Below are 22231 nucleotides of genomic sequence, written 5' to 3'. Positions count from 1 at the left end.
TGCTTAGAGCAGCTACCGACTAAAGGCCCATTTACAAAGGCCAATAAATCCACCTGTGTAAACATACTAGCCATCAGCAAATATATCTGACTTGATCAGCCGTTTATGCAACCTTAACCCCTTCAAGACACAGCCTGTTTTGGCCTTCAGGACACAGCCAATTTTTTCAAATCTGAGATTGTTTTCTCGTGACACATTGGACTTATGTTACTGGCAAAATTTGCTCGATACATTAAGTATTTAATTGTGAAAAAGACCAAAATTTTGCGAAAAATTGCAAAAATTAGCATTTTTCTAAATTTAAATTTATCTGCTTGTAACACAGGCAGTTATACCACACAAAATTGTTGCTAATTAACATCACCCATATGTCCACTTTAGATTGGCATCGTTTTTTGAACATCCTTTTATTTTTATATGACATCACAAGGCTTAGAACTTTAGCAGCAATTTCTCACATTTTCAAGAAAATTTCAAAAGGCTATTTTTACAGAGACCAGTTCAGTTGTGAAGTGGATTTTAGGGCCTTATATATTAGAAACCTCCAAAAAGTCACCCCATTTTAAAAACTTCACCCCTCAAAGTATTCAAAACAGCATTTAGAAAGTTTCTTAACCCTTTAGATGTTTCACAGGAATTAAGGCAAAGTAGATGTGAAATGTTCAAATTTCTTTTTTTTTTTTTGCAGAAATTCATTTTTCATCTATTTTTTTTGTAACACAGAAAGTTTTACCAGAGAAACGCAACTCAATATCTATTGCCCAGATTCTGCAGTTTTTAGAAATACCCCACATGTGGCCCTAGTGCACTTATTGACTGAAGCACAGGCCTCAGAAACAAAAGGAACACCTAGAGGATTTTGGGGCCTCCTTTTTATTAGAAAATATTTTAGGCTCCATGTCGGATTTGAAAGGCTCTTGCGGCACCAAAACAGTGGAAATCCCCCAAAAGTGACCCCATTTTGGAAACTATACCCCTTGAGGAAATTATCTAGGGGTATAGTGAGCATTTTGACCCCGCAGGTTTTTTGCAGAAATTATTGGAAGTAGGCCATGAAAATTAAAATCTACATTCTTTCAAAGAAAATGTAGGTTTAGATAATTTTTTCTAATTTCCACAAGGACTAAATGGAGAAAATGCACCACTACTTTTGTAAAGCAATTTCTCCCGAGTAAAACAATACCCCGCATGTGGTCATAAACGGCTGTTTGGACACACGGCGGAGCTTAGAAGGGAAAGAGCGCCACTTGGCTTTTGGAGCTCAAATTTAGCAGGAATCGTTTGCGGAGACCACGTCGCATTTGCAAAGACCCTAAGGGACCAAAACAGTGAAAACACCAAAAAAGTGACTCCATTTAGGAAACCACACCCCTTGAAGAATCCATCTAGGGGTGTAGTGAGCATTTTGAACCCACAGGGGTTTCATAGATTTTATTAGAATTGGGCAGTGAAGATAAAAAAAATCCTTTTTTTCCAATAAGACGTAGCTTTAGCTCAACATTTTTCATTTTCTCAACAAATAAAGGAATAAAAGAACCCCAACATTTGTAAAGCAACTTCTCTGGAGTGCGGCAATACCCCATTTGTGGTCATAAACTGCTGTTTGGGCATACGGCAAGGATCAGAAGAGAAGGAGTGCCATTTGGGTTTTGGTGAACAGATTTTGCTGGATTGGTTTCTTGACACCATGTCACTTTTGCAAAGCTCCTAAGGTACCAATACAGTGGAAACTCCCCAAAAGTGACTCGATTCACGAAACTACACCCCTTGAGGAATTCATCTAGGGGTGTAGTGAGCATTTTGACCCCACAGGTGTTTCATAGATTTTATTAGAATTGGGAAGTGAAAATAAAAAAAATCCTTTTTCTTCAATAAGACGTAGTTTTAGCTGAAAATGTTTCATATTCTCAACAAATAAATGAAAAAAAGCACCCCAACACTTGTAAAGCAACTTCTCCTGTGTACGGCAATACCACATATGTGGTCATAAACTGCTGTTTAGGCACAGAGTAGGACTCAGAAGGGAAGGAGCGCCATTTGGCTTTTGGAGTACAGGATTTTGCTGGATTGGTTTCTGGTCGCTATGTCGCATTTGCAAAGTCCCTGTGGGACCAAAACAGTGGATCCCCCCCAGAAGTGACCCCATTTTGGAAACTACACCCCTCAAGAAGGTATTCACCTAGAGGTGTAGTGAGCATATTAACCCCACAGGTGATTGGCAGAAATTGGTGTGCACGCGATGTTGCAGAGTGAAAATGGTTTTTCAATAGATATGCCAATATGTGGCGCCCAGCTTGTGCCACTGGAGACACACACCCCAAAAATTGTTAAAAAGGTTCTTCCAGGTATGCCGATGCAATATATGTGGAAGTAAACTGCTGTTTGGGCACACTGTAGGGTTCAGAAGGGAGGTAGCGCCATTTGGCTTTTGGAGCGTGGATTTTGCTTGTAGTAAATTTGTTTGGAGTCTTACTGGCGTTTCCGTTTATAATGTGGGGGGCACATGTAAGGCGGACGGAGTATATAAGGGGCATAGTCAGGTGGTATAGTGGGGTAAAAAAAAACAATAAAATGATCCATAGATGTGTGTTACGCTGACACAATCCTTTCTGCACAGGCCGGTGTCGCACTAATAAATGGTCTTTACTTATTCCCCTTTTGGTCCGCACTCCGCACCTTTGAAGTTTGGGGAATTTTGCTGGGAAAGTGTTGTCCTGGTATAATACGGGCGCCCTCACTTCCAGCAGATATGTTTGGGCTCTCCCCTTCCTGGTTCCCTAATTTTAGGGGCCTTGATAATTCGCCACTTGAAACAGAAGAAACGTTCCCCTCGGGCCGGCACAACTGCATATTTTTATTTCCTGGCTTTTTGGTGCCTTGACTAATTTTATTTTTTCATAGACGTAGTGGTATGAGGGCTGGTTTGTTGTGGGACGAGCTGTAGTTTTTATTGGTACCATTTTGGGGTACATGCGACTTTTTGATCACTTGTTATCCTTTTTTTTGGGAGGCAAGGTGACCAAAAAACAGCAATTCTGGCATATTTTTTATTTTAGTTATTTTTATACAGCGTTCACCATGCATTATAAATTACATGTTATCTTTATTCTGCGGGTCAGTCCGATTTCGGTGATACCTAATTTATAGCACTTTTTATGTTTTACAACTTTTTGCACAATAAAATAACTTTTGTAAAAGAGAATGGATTTTTTCTGTCGCCAAGTTGTGAGAGCCATAACGGTTTTAAATTTTTCGTTGACGGAGCTGTATGAGGGCTTGTTTTTAGCGAGACGAGTTATAGTTTTTATAGGTACCATTTTTAGGTACATGCGACTTTTTGATCACTTTTTATTTCAATTTTTGGAAGACAAAGTGACCAAAAAAATAGCAATTATGTCAGTATTTTTTAGTTATTTTTTTTACGGCGTTCACTGTGCGGAATAAATAACATAATATTTTTATAGTTCAGGTCGTTACGGTCGCAGCGATACCAAATATGTATGGCTTTATTATTTTTTTCAATAATAAATGACTTGATAAGGGAAAAAGGGCGATTGTGTTTTGTGTTATTATTTGAAACTTTTATTGTATTTATTTATTGTATTTTTGGCAACTTTTATTTTTACTTTTTTTACACTTTTCTTTAGTCGCACTAGGGGACTTGAAGGTCCAACTGTTTTTTTTTATGTTCTAATACATTGCACTACCTATGTAGTGCAATGTATTAGAACTGTCAGTTGTTCACTGACAGCAAGCCGATCAGGCTCCGCCTCCGGGCGGGGCCTAATCGGCTAACGTAATGGCAGATAGGAAGCCGTTAGGCATCCTGTTGCCATAGTAGCAGTCGCCAGCCTTGCCATCGCATGGCAAGGCTGCCGATTGCATACAAACCACTTTGATGCAGCGATTGCATTGAATCGCTGCATTGAAGGGGTTAATGGCAGGAATCGGAGCTAGCTCCGGTTCCTGCCGATAGATAGGGGTGTCCGCTGTAACATACAGCGGACACCCACTGCTGATGACGCCGGCTCAGCTTCTGAGCCGGAAGCTGAGCCGGCGGCACCGGAAGCCTCCTGGGCCCCGCCGACGACGGGGCATAGGAGGATTCCGTTACTGGCGGACCGGGAGGTAAGTATTAGCCCTCCGATCGCCTTTGCAGCCACCGGCAACCCAGCGATCACGTTGCTGGGGCTCCGGTGGCTATAAACTCCTCACATGCTGCGATCTCTATTGAGCGCAGCATGTGAGGGGTTAATCGGTCGGATCGGAGGCTAGCTCCGGTCCTGGCCGATACCTCAGGGTGCCAGCTGTAACATACAGCTGTCACCCGGCGGTGATGTCGCTGGCTCAGCTCCTGAGCCAGCTTCATCTCCATCACGTACAGTTACGTGGAGATGCGGGAAAGGGCCATCTCCCATGACGTAACTGTACGTGAAATTGCGGGAAGGGGTTAAGAATAAATCATTGCCGCCAGCACATCTCCCCGTGTAAACAGAGAATGTGCTGCCGACAATATGCAAACTGATGGAGACCGAATGATTGTATTAACGATTGTTCGTCCCCGTACAGTTTGCATCGTCAATGCAAGAGATTTTAAAAGGAGCACCGATCAACTTGTTATGTCTATCTGCACTCGTTATGGACAGAAATCTGCCAATGTAAACCCAGTTTAAGTTTCACCTTCCTTCTCACAGTAGATTCCACTTTCTCCAAATCAAATACTTTGCTCAAACCCTTTTTCAGAGCCATCAGGTCTCGTCTCCAATGTAATTTAAATGCCTATGGAGATCGGACACCTTTACTAGAGGTCTTAGATCAGCCGTTTATTCAATTTTGACTTATTCTGATCCAGTTTGACTAAGGCCTCATGCCCACTTCAGTCTTTTTCTTCAGGGTGCTAGCCGTTTTTTTGACGGCTAGCACCCTGACCCATTCATTTCAATGGGGCCATGCACACTTCAGTTTTTTTGACGGTCCCGTTGCTCCGTTCCGACAACAGTAGAGCATGTCCTACTTTGGTCTGAGATTCCGTGACCGTGAGGCCCATGCAAGTCAATGGGGCCGTCAACAAAAACTGAAGGCACACGGAAGGCATCCGTGTGCCGTCCGTGTGACGGAGCCGTTGCCTAGCAACGGCCGGGCGGGCAGAAGGTGACATGGGCTGAAACATCATACCAGGAGGCCGGACAGGAGGAAAATGCAGGGAGTTCTGGGTAAGTATGAACTGATTTTTTTTATTTCTTATGGAATTAAAATTGTATTTTGCGAGCGCCGAGCATGGTCATTCTTCAGCGCTAGTCACTGTCCAGGGTGCTGAAAGAGTTACCGCCGATCAGTGCAGCCCATTAACTCTTTCAGCACCCTGTACCGTGACTAGCGCTGAACAACCCTGATCTTTCAGCACCCTGGACAGTACCATGCTCGCCGCCTGGAAACGGAAACACGGAGTGCACACGGAAATCACACGGCTGCTAAAACGGGCACACGGATCAGTCAAAAACGGCCGTGAAAAATGGGATGGAAGTGTGCACGAGGCCTAACTAGACATACGTACATGATCTGATGGGAAGAGTTTCTGGTCAAAACTTTAAACGATGATATATGAAAGCTAATCTGGGGAAAGGCTGCAAAAACCTCTATGCGTACCATCCACAAAGAAAACCAATATTAATGACTCCTACATTATTACCACACGCCGGAACTCCTCCTCATATGTGACGTTTGTTGGAGGTGCAGACAAACTAGGGGTGCCATATATTTCATATTTTTGGGATTGTCCTTTTAAAACAACCTTTTTAGTCAGAAGTCAAAGCACTGTCCATCAAATACTAGGCTATTACAAGTCTTTGGATCCACGATCTTATTTATTTAAAGGGGTTATCCGGGGACCAGAAATTGCATTGCAATAATATATTTATTTATGTGAAACTAAGTAACTTACTAATATACTTTAATTAAACATTCAGTACTAAATGGTGCAGTTCAAACATCATGAATTATTCAGTAAGTGCTGGAGCTTTTCTAATAATGATAACCCTCCGACACGGCCCCACCTGACTGAGCTCTTGCTTCATGTGCTGTTCGTGAACATGACCGCAAGGGGCTGTCACATGGCCTATTGCTTGAGTCCCGAGCAGAGCATCAGCTAGCGCTTTTCTCGGGACTTGAGCACTGCTCCCGAAGTCCATATTTGGTCAATTCAGGGGTTTCCTATCGCTTGAGTTCCTGAGCAGAGCTACAGCTGATGCCCTGCCTGGGGACACCACAACTTCTGCCGACATCACTGTCACTGCCCACATGTGGACAATGACGTCGGCAGCACTACTGGAGTCCCCGAGCAAAGCATCAGCTGATGCTCTGTTCCGGGACTCCAGTACTGCTGCCGACGTCATTGTCCATATATGGACAGTGACAATGATGTGGGCAGAAGTTGTGGAGTCCTCAGGCAGAGCATCAGCATCGGGGACTCCAGCCAGCAATAGGAAACCCCTGAATTGACAAAATTTGGACGTCGGCAGTGCTGGAGTCCCGAGCAAAGCGCTAGCTGATGCTCTGCTTGGGACTCAAGCAATAGGCAAAGTAACAGCCCCTTGCGGTCATGTTCACGAACAGCACATGAAGAAAGAGCTGTCAGGTGGGGCCATGTCGGAGCGTCATCATTACTAGAAAAGCTCCAGTACTTCCTGAATAATTCAGGAGGCTTGAACTGCACCATTCAGTACAGAATTTTTAATTAAAGTATATTAGTAAGTTACTTCGTTTCACATAAATATATTATTCCAATGCAATTTTCGGTCCCCGGATAACCCCTTTAATAATCTATCTGTCCCAGTAGGGAAGTGCTTCACCAGGCTTCTCCTGTATATTCTAATAGCTAGAAAGTGGAAACCGATTTCTTCACACTGCCTCAGAACTTGCTAGAATTAAAGATGTTCGGAGCTTAGAATATTTCACGGCCCTTATCCAAGACAAGGATAACAATTTTTTTAACTCAACTGGAATCCGTGGGACACCTACTGGATCACTCATTAACTGTAAATTTTCTTATCACCATAGCAGATATCTCAAATATCAGGCTCAATCTTAATGTGTTATCCTGTCTTGTCTACATTTTTTTTGTCTCCTTGTGTTGTTTCTTGATCTGTTATGAAGAGTATTCAACGGTGATATACTTTTTGCCTGCCACTTTTTCATTCTTTTTATTTCAATGGAATTGATGTTTACAAATGTTATGCATTGAATAACGACAGACATATACACTATATGGACAAAAGTATGGGGACACCTACACATTACACCTACTAGAGCTTTTATGACATCCCATTCTAAATCCATAGACATTAATATGGAGTTGATCCCCTCCTTTGCAGTAAAACAGCATCCACTCTTCTGGGAAGGCTTTCTACAAGATTTTGGAGTGTGTCTGTGGGAATTTCGGCCTATTCCTCCAGAAGAGCATTTGCGAGGTCAGACACGGATGTTGGATGAGAGGGCCTGGCACATAATCTCCATTCTAGTTCATCGCAAAAGTGTTGGATGGGGCTCTGTGCGGGCCAGTCAAGTTCTTCTACACTAAACTTACCCAACCATGCCTTTATGGACCTTGCTTTGTGCACTGGGGCACAGTCATAATGGCGCAGAAAAGAGCAGAGCCCCAAACTGTTCCAACAAAGTTGGAAGCAGACTATTGTCCAAAAAGTATTGGTATGCTAATGCATTATGATTTCCCTACACTGGAACTAAGGTGCCTAGGCCAACCCCTGAAAAACAACCTCATAGCATTATCCCACCCCCACCAAACTTTACAACTGGCACAATGCAGTCAGGCAACATTCTTCTGGCATTTGCCAAACCCATTCATCACACCACAGAACACGTTTCCACTGCTCCAGAGTCCAGTGGCAGTGTGTTTTACACCACTTCATCTGACTCTTCCCATTGCCCTTGGTGATGTATGGCTTGCATGTAGCTGCTCAGCCATGGAAACCCATGCCATGAAGATCTCGGTGTACAGTTTTTGCTCTGATGTTAATGCCAGAGGTTTGGTACTCTGCAGTTATTGAGTCAGCAGGGAGTTGGTGATTTTTTACACTGTGTCTCTGTAACCTTATGTTGTCTGTCACTTCATAGCTGAGTTGCTGTGGTTCATTAGCACTTCGGCTTTGCATAACACCAGTCAAAGTTGAATATCGAAGAGTGAAGAAATTTTGTGAACTGACTTGTTACATTGATGGCATCCTATTACAGAACCACACTGGAATTCAGTGAGCTCTTTAGAAAGACCAATACTTTCACAAATGTTTGTAAAGGAAAGGCAGGCGGCATGGTTAGGTGCTTGATATTATACACCTGTGCCAATGGGACTGAATGAAACCCCCGAATTCAATGATTAAGAGCTGTGTCCCAATACTTTTGTCTATATAGTGTGTCTCTATTCTGTGTATGTTTTATTGTCCTTTTCTTGAGAAATTACTTTAATGAAAACACAGTTAAAGCAAAAAGAAACCTATGCGCTGCTTATTCTTGCAATCCTGTGGGGTCTTTTGTAGGTTTTTTTACAGAGGAAAAAGTTACCCAAGATTGTTCCGGGTAGTATGGCTCCTTTTCTACCGCTATTCCTCTCCTTCCGTGCAAGAAGCTGTTAAGATGAAACTCAAGGTCAGGCGGACAAAACTTGACTGATGTCCTAGATGATGTTTTACTAACACATGGTTTAAAAATGTTAACTATGTGAGTAGACTAAATCCCCTTGCAATAAGAGGATTGTGATGTTGGGTAATGCAGCAGGCTGGTTCGCACTCGATTTTTCAGCAGACAGCAGAAATCTTTTGAACAACAAAGAAGCAGCGGGAAGATGCGTTTTCCCATAGCAAGGGTTGGCTTCAAAGTTACATTATGCCCTGAAAGAACTTGGAAAGGAGTTTACTATCCATGTCAATCTTAGGTGACTGTTTCTCTGTAAAAATACTGGATTGTAAGAAAAAGCAGTGCAGAGATTTTTGGTGATTTATTTATGTCCGTTAGGAATTAACCTATGCCCATGAATCAGTGCAGCTCTTGATTACAATATTTTACCAGCGATGATTCTGAGACCTAAATGTACTAATGGACTGACTGCATTGTTTACACTAGACCATGGACAGACTGCAGCATTTACACTAGACAGTGGACAGACAGCAGCGTTTACACTAGACAGTGGACTGACTGCAGCGTTTACGCTAGACAGTGGACTGACTTGCGCATTTACACTAGACAGTGGACAGACAGCAGCGTTTACACTAGACAGACAGCAGCGTTTACGCTAGACAGTGGATAGACAGCAGCGTTTACGCTAGACAGTGGACTGACTGCAGCGTCTACGCTAGACAGTGGACTGACTGCAGCGTCTACGCTAGACAGTGGACTGACTGCAGCGTCTACGCTAGACAGTGGACTGACTGCAGCGTCTACGCTAGACAGTGGACTGACTGCAGCGTTTACACTAGACAGTGGACTGACAGCAGCGTTTACACTAGACAGTGGACTGACAGCAGCGTTTACACTAGACAGTGGACTGACAGCAGCGTTTACACTAGACAGTGGACTGACAGCAGCGTTTACACTAGACAGTGGACTGACAGCAGCGTTTACACTAGACAGTGGACTGACAGCAGCGTTTACACTAGACAGTGCACTGACAGCAGCGTTTACACTAGACAGTGGACTGACAGCAGCGTTTACACTAGACAGTGGACTGACAGCAGCGTTTACACTAGACTTGCCTTATCACAGGAAACCCATTTAACATGAGACACCACGGCGATCAGCAGATTGTCGTATGTCTGACCCCTGTGAAGTTGCAGTCACCTGTTTATATTCCCTTTAAAGGCTGCTGCAGTAGAAATGTAGTATTGCATGGCAGCCATTAAGATTAATGGCAGTCAATGTAATGCATGAATGCCCTAAGTCAGCCAGAGGGAGAGCCGCCTCTTGCTGCTGACTCAGAGGGAGGTACCTCAGGACTCAGAGAGGAGTAACAGCTATATGCCTTAAAAGGGCATATGAACACGGGTTGTCTTGAAGGTGCAAACCCTTCAATTCCGGGAAACCCTTAAACGATGAGTGACGTATATATTGTCACAAACGGTTGCTAGTTCCCGCATCGTAATGGATATATCCGTCACTCGTATCTCTTGGGTACTGCCACTGTGCCCATGGGATCAGTGTCAGGAGCACGGCTGATATACACTGCCTGGCTCCTGCCGAAATCGAAGAGTACCTCGATTCCGGCAGCTTAAACCATTAGATACTGCAATCAATAGCAACTGAGGCATCTAATGTGTTTGATAGAGGGTGCTCTCTCGGTCACTCCATTGGCACACCCATGATACGCCGATGGGTTTCAATGGCAGCCGGGGGCCTAATAAGGGCCAGAGGCATGGCCGAATAGATTGCCTGTCAGTTTTACAGGGACAGGCAATAATGCGTAGGTATACATAGTATACCAAAGCATTATATCGGCGATCAGAAGATCGCATAGTGAAGTCCCCTAGTGGGCCAAAAAAACCTAAAAAAAACTAAAAACGCAAAACAGTTCAAGTTTATGAAAAAAAAATAATTATATTTTCCATAAAAAGTGGTTTTATTTGGTAAAGTGTGAAAAAAACAAAAACTACACATGTATGGTATCAAACCGAAAATATGGCATATAAAAAATAAAATGTTATTATATTTCAATTAAAATATATACGAACAATATTACAACAAAAAAAAAAAAAAAAAAAAAAGAAAAAGACCAGCACTAAAAGCGATCAAATAGTGTAGTGTGCAAGCCTCAGGACCTCCAATCCCACAGTCAGACATCTAGCAAGCAGGCAGACCTCAACATGGTTTTCAAGAGAATAAAAGGGATTTAAATAGGGTACAAAATACAATCATATAAATTACATTAATTCCGTACAAAAATAGTGATAAATATAATAATTCTTTTGTACCTCATATCTTAAAACATATCCCTTTCGAGATCGCAAAGTGCCAAGTGCAGACAAACAAACATAATAAAAATACAATTCATACAGTTCATCATAGATATAATTAGTTAGTTCATAATAACATGTCTAATAATAACTCATTCATCAAAGATAAACTTAACCCATGTTGCCTTGAATGAAAGCGTCATATTCCGGCGTCTAGTGACTACAACAGCGCATGTCCACCGATATGCTACAGCCCAGCAATCAATTCAGAGACAAAGTAACCCTGACGCGCATGCCTAGTGCGTTACAAAACGTCAAATGTATCTAATAGACATCTAACATGCATCGCGCATGGCCGTCAGACACGTGCATGTGCATACCTGACTATTACAGCTGTGGCCATATTGGAATAGGGCAAGTGTGTTTTAAGGCCCTTTTACATCGGCCGATAAACGGCGGGTGCAGCCGAGCCCTGATTAACGAGACATCGTTGATCGGCGCTCGTTTGCTCCTGTCACACGGAGCTATGGATGGGGATAAGCGGTCGTTACTCCGATCGCTCGTCCCCAATCATTAATAACATGTCAGCAGCGCGTAAACAGGGAGATGTGCTGCCGACAACGATAATATTTCACTTTTTAAAAACGATACCATCAGCAGATCGTTCATCTGCTGATCGTTCCCGTTTACACAGGACAATTATCGGCAAAGAGCGTTATATTAACACTTGTCTGCCCGATAATCGTCCAGTGTAAAAAAACCTTTAGCCTCATGCAAAATATCTATACTGTAATACATACGTTTCGCGCCATCCTCTATATTTCGTAATGTGAGACAATCCAGGAGTACTGTCAACTAAGGGGTTTACAGGAAGAGCAATATTACAGATATATAGATGGATGAAACCGAGGACAAGCTGGCGTCAGCAGATTACAAAAACATCTCTGTTACTAAATTTAGTGAAGACTCCTGACAACGCACATGTGAAAGTTTAGCAGACACGATTAATAGGTAAAGGATCTGTTTTCTTATATCAGCTTATTATTTTGGATTGTAATACTGATTATATCGGGTTGTCTATAAAGAATCTGCTTTGTAGATGTTGTATGATGCGAATATTAGGGTATGTGCACACGATAACTGCAATTACGTCTGAAAATACGGAGTCGTTTTCAAGGGAAAACAGCCCCTGATTTTCAGACGTTTTTTGAGCAACTCGCGTTTTTCACGTCCGTTTTTGGAGCTGTTTTCATTGGAGTCTGTGAGAAAACGGCTCCAAAAACGTCCAAAGAAGTGTCCTGCACTTCTTTGACGAGGCAGTCATTTTACGCGTCGTCGGCACAGTACGTCGGCAAACCCATTCAAATGAATGGGCAGATGTTTGCCGACGTATTGTAGCCGTATTTTCAGGTGTAAATCGAGGCATAATACGCCTCGTTTACGCCTGAAAATAGGTCGTGTGAACCCAGCCTTAGCGATACGCTGAACTGACATTCTAGTTATTTATACCTATCAGTTTTAAGTTTGTTTGTGCATTGATTATTCCCCTTTACCGAACATAAACATTAATGTATGGTATAAATTTAGTAAGATGTTTTCGTAATCTGCTGACTCCAGCTTGTATGCGATTTCATTCATCTTAAAGGAGTTGTCCGAGATTATTTTTTTAAGTACAGTTAGAAATACATTACACATATAAAAAATTGCATAATATACTTACCTGTGCAATCTTGCTTCTGTTCTCCGCTCTGGCTGCTTCTTCATTCTGGTCACTTGAGCTCTGACGTCACCTTTTCTGCCGCCTCCACTGTCGTGTCGTATCCCGATCACATGGTCTCGCACCAGCGAGACCTCGGATGGTACACGACACGTCACTTGTCACGTGGTGTAGATCGGCTTCTTCTGCTTCACATCCCGTATCGCACATGCGCTGTCACTGCTGTTCTCGCGGTCCATGCTGTTCGAGATAACAGCAGGGGCCGCGCATGCGCGTTACAACAGAACAAGCCGATACACACCACGTCACAAGTGACGTGTCGTGTACCCGGCAAGAATTCAAGATCAACAAAGCAGCAGAGCCGGAGCAGAGAGTGACGTCAACAATCAAGTTCCCGACGGCAGGATCTGGAAACGGGGCCACTTTGGAAAACGTAAGTATATTACAAATGTATTTATTTTTTTAACTTAAATGATTTAATGGTGTTATTAAAAATATTCTGTTATCTCGGACAACCCCTTTAACTGTAATATCGTTCATATATGTTTTAATTGAAATACAATAAATTTTATATGGGAAAATGCTCAGAAATGATCTTTATAGGTGATACATATATGGTATCGTCGCGATCGTATCGACTCGAACAATGAAGTTAGCACATTGATTAAATGGCCGGGTGAATGGCATACAAAAAAAAAAATGCATTAAAATTCCTTTTTTTCCCCCATTCCTTTCCCCAAAAAAAACAAAAAACAAATAAAAAAGTTAAATCAATAAATTCCATATATCCCAAAATAGCACCAATGCAAACTACACCTTGACCCGCAAAAAACAGCCCTCAAACGGCCACATCCATGAAAAAATAAGAAAGTTAAGTCTCTTATAAAGCGGAGACGCAACAACAAATATTTTTTATTTCAAAAGGATTTTTTGTGCAAAAGTAGTAAAACATAAACAAAACAGCATCGCCGCAATCGTTGCAAAGAAAGGTTATCATGCTATTTACGCTGCATAGTGAACGGCATACATTTAAAGTAGTATCCCTCCCCAAAAAAAAAACGTAATCTTTATACTACGTGCGCCCAAAAATGGTGCAATTAAAATACACAACTCGTTCCACAAAAAACAAGCCCTCAAACAGCTATGTCGACGGAAAAAGAAAAAAGTTATGACTCAGGCTGGATTCACACGAGCATGTTTGGTCGGTAAAGGACGGAACGCATTTCGGCCGCAAGTGCCGGACCGAACACCCTGCAGGGAGCCGGGCTCCTAGCATCATAGTTATGTACGATGCGGAGTCCCTGCCTCGCTGCCGGACAACTGTCTCGTACTGAAAACATGTTTTCAGTACGGGACAGTAGTTCCACGGAGAGGCAGGGGACTCAGCGTCGTACATAACTATGATGCTAGGAGCCCGGCTCCCTGCAGGGTGTTCGGTCCGGCACTTGCGGCCGAAATGCGTTCCGTCCTTTACCGACCAAACATGCTCGTGTGAATCCAGCCTTAGGCTCCATGCACACGACCATGCCCGTAATTATGGACACGGCCGGCCGCGGACAGCAATCTATAATTACGGGCCGTGCTCCCATTATAAAGTATGGGAGCACGGTCCGTAAAATAAAAAAATAGGACATGTCCTATTTTTTTCAGCAAGTTTCTACGGCACAGACACCGTCCCGTAAATATACAGAAAGGTGTCCGTTGGCCATAGAAATGAATGGGCCCGTAATTATGGTCAATTTTATGGTCGTCTGCACGGAGCAGAAGAAATGCGACGGTGAAAAAAAACCTAAAAATAGTGCTTGATCATTAACGCTCAAAAAGGACTTGTAATTAAGGGGTTAATAGAATCTATCCGGTTTCCATTTATTATGGGATTGAATAGGGTAGCAGACTACGGCCTCACGAACACGGCCGTAATGGTTTTTACTGTCCACAAATAAGAACCCGTAATCGTCCGCATATACGGCACACTGTCTGCAAATACGGTACTTAGTGCATCCGTAGTTCATCCATATTTACGGATCAGCAAAAAAAACAGCGAGGAGTCTTGGGTAATCCGCTGGCGTCGCATTGCAATGCTTCCGCAATTACAGATGGCTACGGATCCACCCCTGTAGCCGTCCACAATTGCGGAAGCGCCCTTAGACTTCTATGGGGAGTCAGTGCTGCAATTGCGGACAAAAATAGGACATGTTCTATATTTTGCGGATCATTTCTATGGCCCGGACACACATCTGTAAATATAAAGAAAGGTCTCCATAACCAATAGAGATTAATGGATCTGCAACTTGATCCGTAATTACGTATCCGTAATTACGGATGAAAACTACGGTCGTGTGCATGGGGCCTATGAGGGAACAGAGAATTTACAAGAAAAAACTTCCACTTAAATGAATGGGGGAAATGGAAACATTTCCCTGCGCTTATGTAAAAATGAAAAAACTGAATAATGGGGAGACTATGGCTAGATACATAGCACGGTTGAAAAAAAGACATCAAGTTCAGCCAAGGAATGGATGGGAGGAATTATGGAACTTTGTTTTACCCCTATTGATAGTGTGAACAGAGTCTTACATAATCTTATAGGGTCAGTTCTCCGATGAAAAGAACCTGACAGAGGCAATGGATCCATTACCAAAATTTGTTTAAAGAAAAAAAAAAATAGTAATACCAACTACACAACTGATTGGTTAACTGGCCCTAATAAGTGTCTGAGATAGAGAAAATGAGATTATTATCCCTATTGGGGACAGGGACTGATGGCAGAAATCTCTGTACATGTTGGCGCTATATAAGCTACAAGAAATAAAATAAATAGGAGAATACAGAAATGATTAGCCCAGGCTAGTCAACAACGCTCAACACTCAATCCCGATTGCAAGAGAATGAATGATGCGAGTTCTGCTTCCCTGTAGATGTGAATGAAAGGAAAAAGCACACAACTACCAGGACCTCAAAATGATGGCGCAAGTGTTCAAAGTCACAGACACCTGCAGCACTAGTGTCACCATGTGAGCTGCACACACTCCTGTCATAGAGCCACAGCCCTAATAGCTCAATACGATGAGAATTCATGTTACTGACGACTCCACTTCCTCGGGATTCTGCAGCAGTTTATTGTTAATCTGACTTCTATTGGCATAGATAGACATGGACTATTTTATCCATTGATAGTTATGGTCAGCAGTATGACAGGACTGTCATTGTGACGCTGCCATAACACTGACGTCACGACATGCCTCTGTGACAGGAGTATCGCAGACAGTAGTACGGTGCGAGGAGCGGCTACGGTGCAGCTCCTGAGGGTACCAGACATACCTTCCTGCCGGTACACTACTTGTTATATGCCGCTCCGGAAGACGTGCAGTGATACTCAGCCCGAACACAACACTTCCCGGCTGCATCCAGCTCCGCCCACCTACTTGGGTCATAGCAAATCATCGGTCAGCTCGGCAGGTGGCCAATCACAGATCTGCTTTCAGACGCCTTGGTGGACAAGGATATAAGAGAGGAAATGTAATTGGCTGCTGATAGGAGATTCTAATATATGAGTTACCAGTGATGCGCTGTGAGGAGGGGAAGGTAAAGGATAGGGTATAATTGTTCAGTCAACTGGATGGATGTGATATAGTGCACGTATTGTCGGAGAATGCAATGCGGTTGGCACACTGCATCCAATCAGTGTGCAGAGTGTGTGCCATAGATTGCCGAGCGCATCATATTTTTCCTAGGTGGTGACAAACAGTATCTAAAACATAAAGCAAAATAGTACCCACATGGTCAAATAGTGCCTAGAAAGTGCCATATTTTGCTCAGAAATATAGTGGATTATAGTGCCAATTTAGTGCCTATAGTATTCATGTAACGTCCGCGGTCTCAGACCGCAGACTCCTATCCAGGGGCGTAGCTAAAGGCTCATGGGCCCTGGTGCAAGAATTCAGCTTGGGGCCCCCTGCCGCGCATATGGCCACCCACCTTGCCCAACAGCACCCCCAGTACACTTCCCCCATAGCCGCCCCCACACAGTATAATGCCCCCCGTAGCTGCCCCATACAGTATAATACTCCCCGTAGTTGCCCCCATACAGTATAATACTCCCCGTAGTTGCCCCCATACAGTATAATGCTCCCTGTAACTGTCAGCATACAGTATAATGCTCCCCATAACTGCCCCTATACAGTATAATGCCCCCCCCGTAGCTGCCCCATACAGTATAATCCTTCCATAGCTACCCCCACACACAGTATAATGCTCACCGTAGCTGCCCCCACACAGTATAATGCGCCCTGTAACTGTCCCCATACAGTATAATGCTCCCCATAACTGCCCCTATACAGTATAATGCCCCCCGTAGCTGCCCTATACAGTATAATGCTCACCGTAGCTGCCCCTATACAGTATAATGCTCCCCGTAGCTGCCCCCACACAGTATAATCCTCCCATAGCTACCCCCCACACAATATAATGCCTCCATACAGTATAATGCCCCCCATAGCAGACACCATACAGTATAATGCCCCTCATAAATTCCCCCATACAGTATAATGCCCCCATAGCAGCCCCATACAGTATAATGCCCCCATAGCAGCCCCATACAGTATAATGCCCCTCATAGCTGCCCCCACACAGTATAATGCCCCCATAAAGTATGATGCCCCCATAGCGGTCCCATACAGTATAATGCCCCCATAGCAGCCCCATACAGTATAATGCCTCCATAGCTGCCCCATACAGTATAATGCCTCCATAGCTGCCACCATATCAGCCCCCCATACAGTAATGCCATTCATAGCTGCCACCATATCAGCCCCCCTCCTTATACAGTATAATTCCTCCATATGTGCATAATAGAAAAATAATAAAGTTACTTACCTATCCCTCTTCCCACGACGGGTGGAGGAGGAGATCCTTCTCCTCCTTTGCCCTGTGTTATGAGTGACTCGGCGCAGACAGGCGCGATGACGTCACTAAATCGCACCTGTCTGCGCCGAGCCGCTAATAGCGCACGGCAGTGAATGCTGGAGGAAGGAGCCGTCAGCTCCTTGCTCCAGGATTAATTTAAACTGGATCTGCGTCCTGAGGACGCGAATACAGTTGGAAGCAGGACCTCGGTGAGTGGTTCGCGACCTCCCGGAAGTCTTCACACGACCACCCAGGGGGAGTGCGACCCACAGTTTGTAATTATTGTGTCGTGCAGTTTGTGTTTGCGGTTGAGAGAGGAGAGGAGGGCCTGTATTTAAAGCCCCTCTCTCCACCGCAAACACAGACATAATACAACAGACAGTACAATACAATACAATACAACACACATACATTACGGGCCCCCTCTGCAGCTCACCTGCAGTCTTCCATGCTCTTCCGCATCGGCTCTTCCACAGTGGCTGGAACGCCCCCTCTCGTGACGTCACGGTCACATGGTACACTGAGTGTACCATGTGACTGTGACGTCTAAACAAACCATGCCGGTAATCAGGAAGTGCCGGCATCACGGCACATACAAACTTTGTATTAGCGCGCTTCGTGGCAACGGCGGCACTGCGGGCCTCCCAGGCTAGTGGGCCCGGTCGCAACTGCGACCGCTGCGACCCCTATAGCTACGCCACTGCTCCTATCATCCTGCAAACGTCTTCCTCCCCAGAGATGCCAGCCCATGCGGCCGTCCTGTCCTGCAGTGACCACTAGGGTGTGCGCTCGAGCTCATTCCTGGCCTTAAAGTGCCAGAGCACACACATGTTTTAGATTTGACTGATTGCTCCCAGATCACCCTGGACTATAAGAAGGGGCCCCTTCACTCATTGCCTGAGCGTTGTTGTGTTTACACGTGTTAGTCTTTGTAAATGGTCCCTTGGTGGTTTCCAGTTCCCAGTGTTCCCGTTCCTGCTACCTGTATCCCATGCTACCTTGTTCCTGTGCCGTAGACAGTTGGAGTCATGTTGTGTCGTATACTACGCCTGCTGTATTTCACCGCGCCTGGTGTCTGCCTGCTGCCAAGGTCTCATCCGAGCCTGCCATCGCTACTGTCTGTATTGCCACAGGTGGTACGGCCCAGTGTGTCCACACACCCATCGTGACAATTCATAGCACCACAGTATTCCTATCACAGAGTAGAAATCACATAGGCCCCTTTCACACTGCATTTGCCTTGCATGTTTGATGTCAATGCCTATAGTTCGGATAATTGCACCTGTGGCAATTCAGACAGTAGCGATGGTTTAGACTCGGATGGAACTCTGGCAGCAGGTAGTCAACAGGTGCGGGGAAACACAGCGGGTGTAGCAGGCGACACAACACGACTCCAACTCTGTACAGCACAGGAACACAAAAACACGGGATACAGGAAGCAGGAACGGGAACACTGGGAACTGGAAAACACTCAAGGGACCATTTGCAAAGACTCACACAGGAAGGTATAATCAACGCTCAGGCAATGAAGGAAGGGGCAAGGCCCTTATAGTCCAGGGTGATCTGGGAGCAATCAGCTCAATCTCACACGTGTGTGCGCTCTGGATCTTTAAGTCTGGACTGAGCCCGTGCGCGCACCCTAGTGGTCACTGCGGGACAGGACGGCCGCATGTGCTGGCAATCTCTGGAGAGAAGGGTGTCGGCAGGATGTGGGAAGAGTTAGTGGTCAGCGAATATCATGGGGTGAAACAGACGACGCTACTTTTTCCAGCACTCTTTTGCCAAAAGATGACACATCAGATGCTGTGATTTCCAGCCTAAAATGCTTCACAAACATCCGTGAGGACGACCAACGGTTTTTCGCTGCATTTTTTACTGCAGTTTTTGGAGCTGTTTTTCTATAGAGTCAATGAAAAATGTCTCCAAAAACGGCTCTAGAAGAGACATGCACTTCTTTTTCGCAACTGTTTTTTTACGCGGCCGTTTTCAAAATGGCCTCCTAAAAAACGCCCCGTCGGAACAGAACACTGTATTTCCCATTAAAGTCTATGGCCAGATGCTTAGAGGCGTACTGCTTCTGATTTTATGGCCGGAAATAGCCCGTGTGAACATACCCTCAGAAGTAAGATTTCAGAAAGGTGGCTTTAATCCATCTAGTCAATGTATCTTTACTGGCTTTTTTTTACCACTGTTAGGCCTCGTTTACACGAGCGTGATATACGTCCGTGCGACGCGAGTGCTTTCCACGCGTGTCGTACGGACCTATGTAAGTCTATGGGGGCATGTAGACAGTCTGTGAGTTTTGCTCAGCGTGAGTCTGCTGAAAAAAACTCACGACATGTCCTATATTTGTGCGCTGTTCGCGCATCACGCACCCATTGAAGTCAATGGGTGCGTGAAAATCACGCAGGTCACACGGAAGCACTTCCATGCGAACAGCGTGATTCGCGCAACAGCTGTCAAACTTTGAATGTAAACAGAAAAGCACCACGCTCGTGTAAACCAGGCCTTAGGCCTTTGAAATTGGAGAAACAATGTTTCATCCTGATTTTCCGCTCTTTGCAAGTAAGTGAGAACTGCTCCACTTACATCCAGTAGGTGGGCTTGATTGTGGCTGTGCAGGAAGTGGATCAGAGGGTTCATGTTGTAGAGTCTAAGATGGGAGATTTTGCACGCTCACACAATGATTTAATTGATGCCGACTACCAACTGGATACAGAGGTGCAGTTTCTCCGCACCAAAGTGGCAGATCTGGAGGATAGATCGAGGAGAAATAACATCAAATTTAGGGGTATACCTGAGAGTGTAGCCCCCCAAGAGCTGGAGCAGTTTATACAGAAATTTATGAAAATTATGCTTCTCACGTGCTTGCCATCTGATATGCTGATAGACAGAGCTCATAGAGTTCCTCGCCCTAGACATCTGGAAGAGTCAGTCCCTAGAGATGTATTGGCTCGGATCCATTTTTACCAGACCAAAGAGAATTTAATGGTGGCGACAAGAAAGATGGGAAACCTACCAGAGCCCTATCGGAAGCTGTTGTTATTCACGGATCTATGGATGGCAGTCCGTTAAACCGCGGAGACGGGACAAGAATTGAGGTTCCTAACCGTGATCTCAGGTGAATCGGGTGGCTACTTCATGCAGACTCGGTACTCAGGGACAATGTTCTCTACACCCGAAGTCTTGTGGTTAGCTATTATGCTAGACCTTTTTGTTCTTCTGCCCACAGGGGCATCATTCACAAATTCATGTTTATCCATGGTTATGCTGTTTTATTGTATGTCTGTTTTTCCACAAGGTATGACACTACGTCCAGGTATGCTGATGGCACACTGCTATGTGGAGGCTCGTCTGTTGATAGGTGAATCTTTGCAATATATCAATCTCGCTGTATTGTATAATGGTACTTAAAACCCTTTCCTTAAATGTAAAAGGGCTGAACAGCCCACAAAAAAGGGCATCTTTATGGTCTGAGGCTAAAAGTTTATCGTGTGATGTTATATGTGCTCAAGAGACGCATCTTGTCCAGAAGGATGCATTTAGGATGAAACATCCAAATTTCCGATTTGTTTTTCAAGTACATTATCATTCTAAATCTAGAGGGGTGCTTATTGCCATGAGGGATTCCCTCGCTTTTCAACTTATCACTGAGGTCTCCGACCCCTTGGGTAGATTTGTCATATTGGTCTGCTCCATCGGTATACACAATAGCGTCTATATATGCTCCAAACAAAGGCCAAATTAGATTTGTTCATAAACTGTTGAGACGAGTGAATAAGTTCAAGCAGGGGAGGCTTATCATCTGTGGAGATTTTAACACTGTATCGGACTCTGCGGTGGATGCAACTTCTGCTGCCAGAGGAAATGCACGGTCCCTAGGCAGAGTACTGTGGCAGAGGAAGTTGTATGATGTTTGGAGAACACATCATACCACGGAGCGAGACTATTCGTATTTCTCAGCAGCACACAAAACATATTCAAGAATAGACATGTTTTTGGTAGACAAAGAAAGTTTGTGATTGAAACCATTACGTGGTCGGACCATGCCGCCATTACATTGTCGGTGGAGGAGACGTATAATTCCAAACAGACATATGTTTGGAGAAGCAATTCGTACATTTTGAATCACTCGAAATATCAACCTATTTTCGAGACTGATTTAACGGAATATTTTGGGGCTAATGTTGACTCTGTAACTGACCCATACATTTTGTGGAATGCGCATAAAGCTTTCATAAGGGGAACGTTTATTAAGCTGGGGCATAGGGACAAAAAATTAAGGAATGAACAGATTTCTAAGCTTCTTGAAGGTATCAAACAACTAGAAGTACTTAATAAAGCTCAACAAATATCAGCACAAATAGCTGACCTTGCGAATCTTAGGCAGCAACTCCGTACCTCTCTCTTATTTCGCTATCAACATAATTTAAAAAAGGTGAAAGCCAAATACTATTCCCAGAACCATAAGGCAACTAAACTCTTAGCTTCCCGCATTAAAGTGCAACATACTAAAAATAGAATTCCTTACCTGAAAAATAAAGCGGACACTGAAAAATTATATAGCCCTAATGACATTGCCAATAGATTTAAGGACTATTATAGTATGCTTTATGATTTGCGCTCAGACCCTTTTTCCCTCCCAATACTAGAA

The 22231-nt window shown here is 44.1% G+C and overlaps 1 protein-coding gene and 1 long non-coding RNA gene across 3 annotated transcripts in view; one reads left to right on the top strand and one right to left on the bottom strand.

Annotated features, from left to right (window-relative positions):
• The window catches only part of TANGO2 (transport and golgi organization 2 homolog), a 256910-nt gene that overhangs the window by 176388 nt on the left and 58291 nt on the right, over nt 1-22231 (bottom strand). The window contains exon 1 of one of the 2 annotated variants that reach the window (XM_075832529.1): nt 15994-16106. The exons of the other annotated variant lie outside the window; for it this stretch is intronic. The gene's annotated coding sequence lies outside the window, so the exon portion shown is untranslated. Of the gene's footprint in view, nt 1-15993; nt 16107-22231 lie in introns of those variants that run through there. 2 annotated transcript variants of the gene reach the window in all.
• LOC142657507 (uncharacterized) overlaps nt 15945-22231 on the top strand; it is a 47712-nt gene continuing 41425 nt past the window's right edge. The window contains exons 1-2 of the long non-coding RNA XR_012849935.1: nt 15945-16257; nt 20879-20941. This is a non-coding gene — a long non-coding RNA (uncharacterized LOC142657507). The remainder of the gene's footprint in view (nt 16258-20878; nt 20942-22231) is intronic.

This window comes from Rhinoderma darwinii, chromosome 1, assembly GCF_050947455.1.
Source record: "Rhinoderma darwinii isolate aRhiDar2 chromosome 1, aRhiDar2.hap1, whole genome shotgun sequence".
Taxonomy (NCBI): Eukaryota; Metazoa; Chordata; class Amphibia; order Anura; family Rhinodermatidae; genus Rhinoderma; species Rhinoderma darwinii.
The sequence above is the reverse complement of the archived record's forward strand: the minus strand, read 5'-3'. Positions and strand labels throughout refer to the sequence as shown.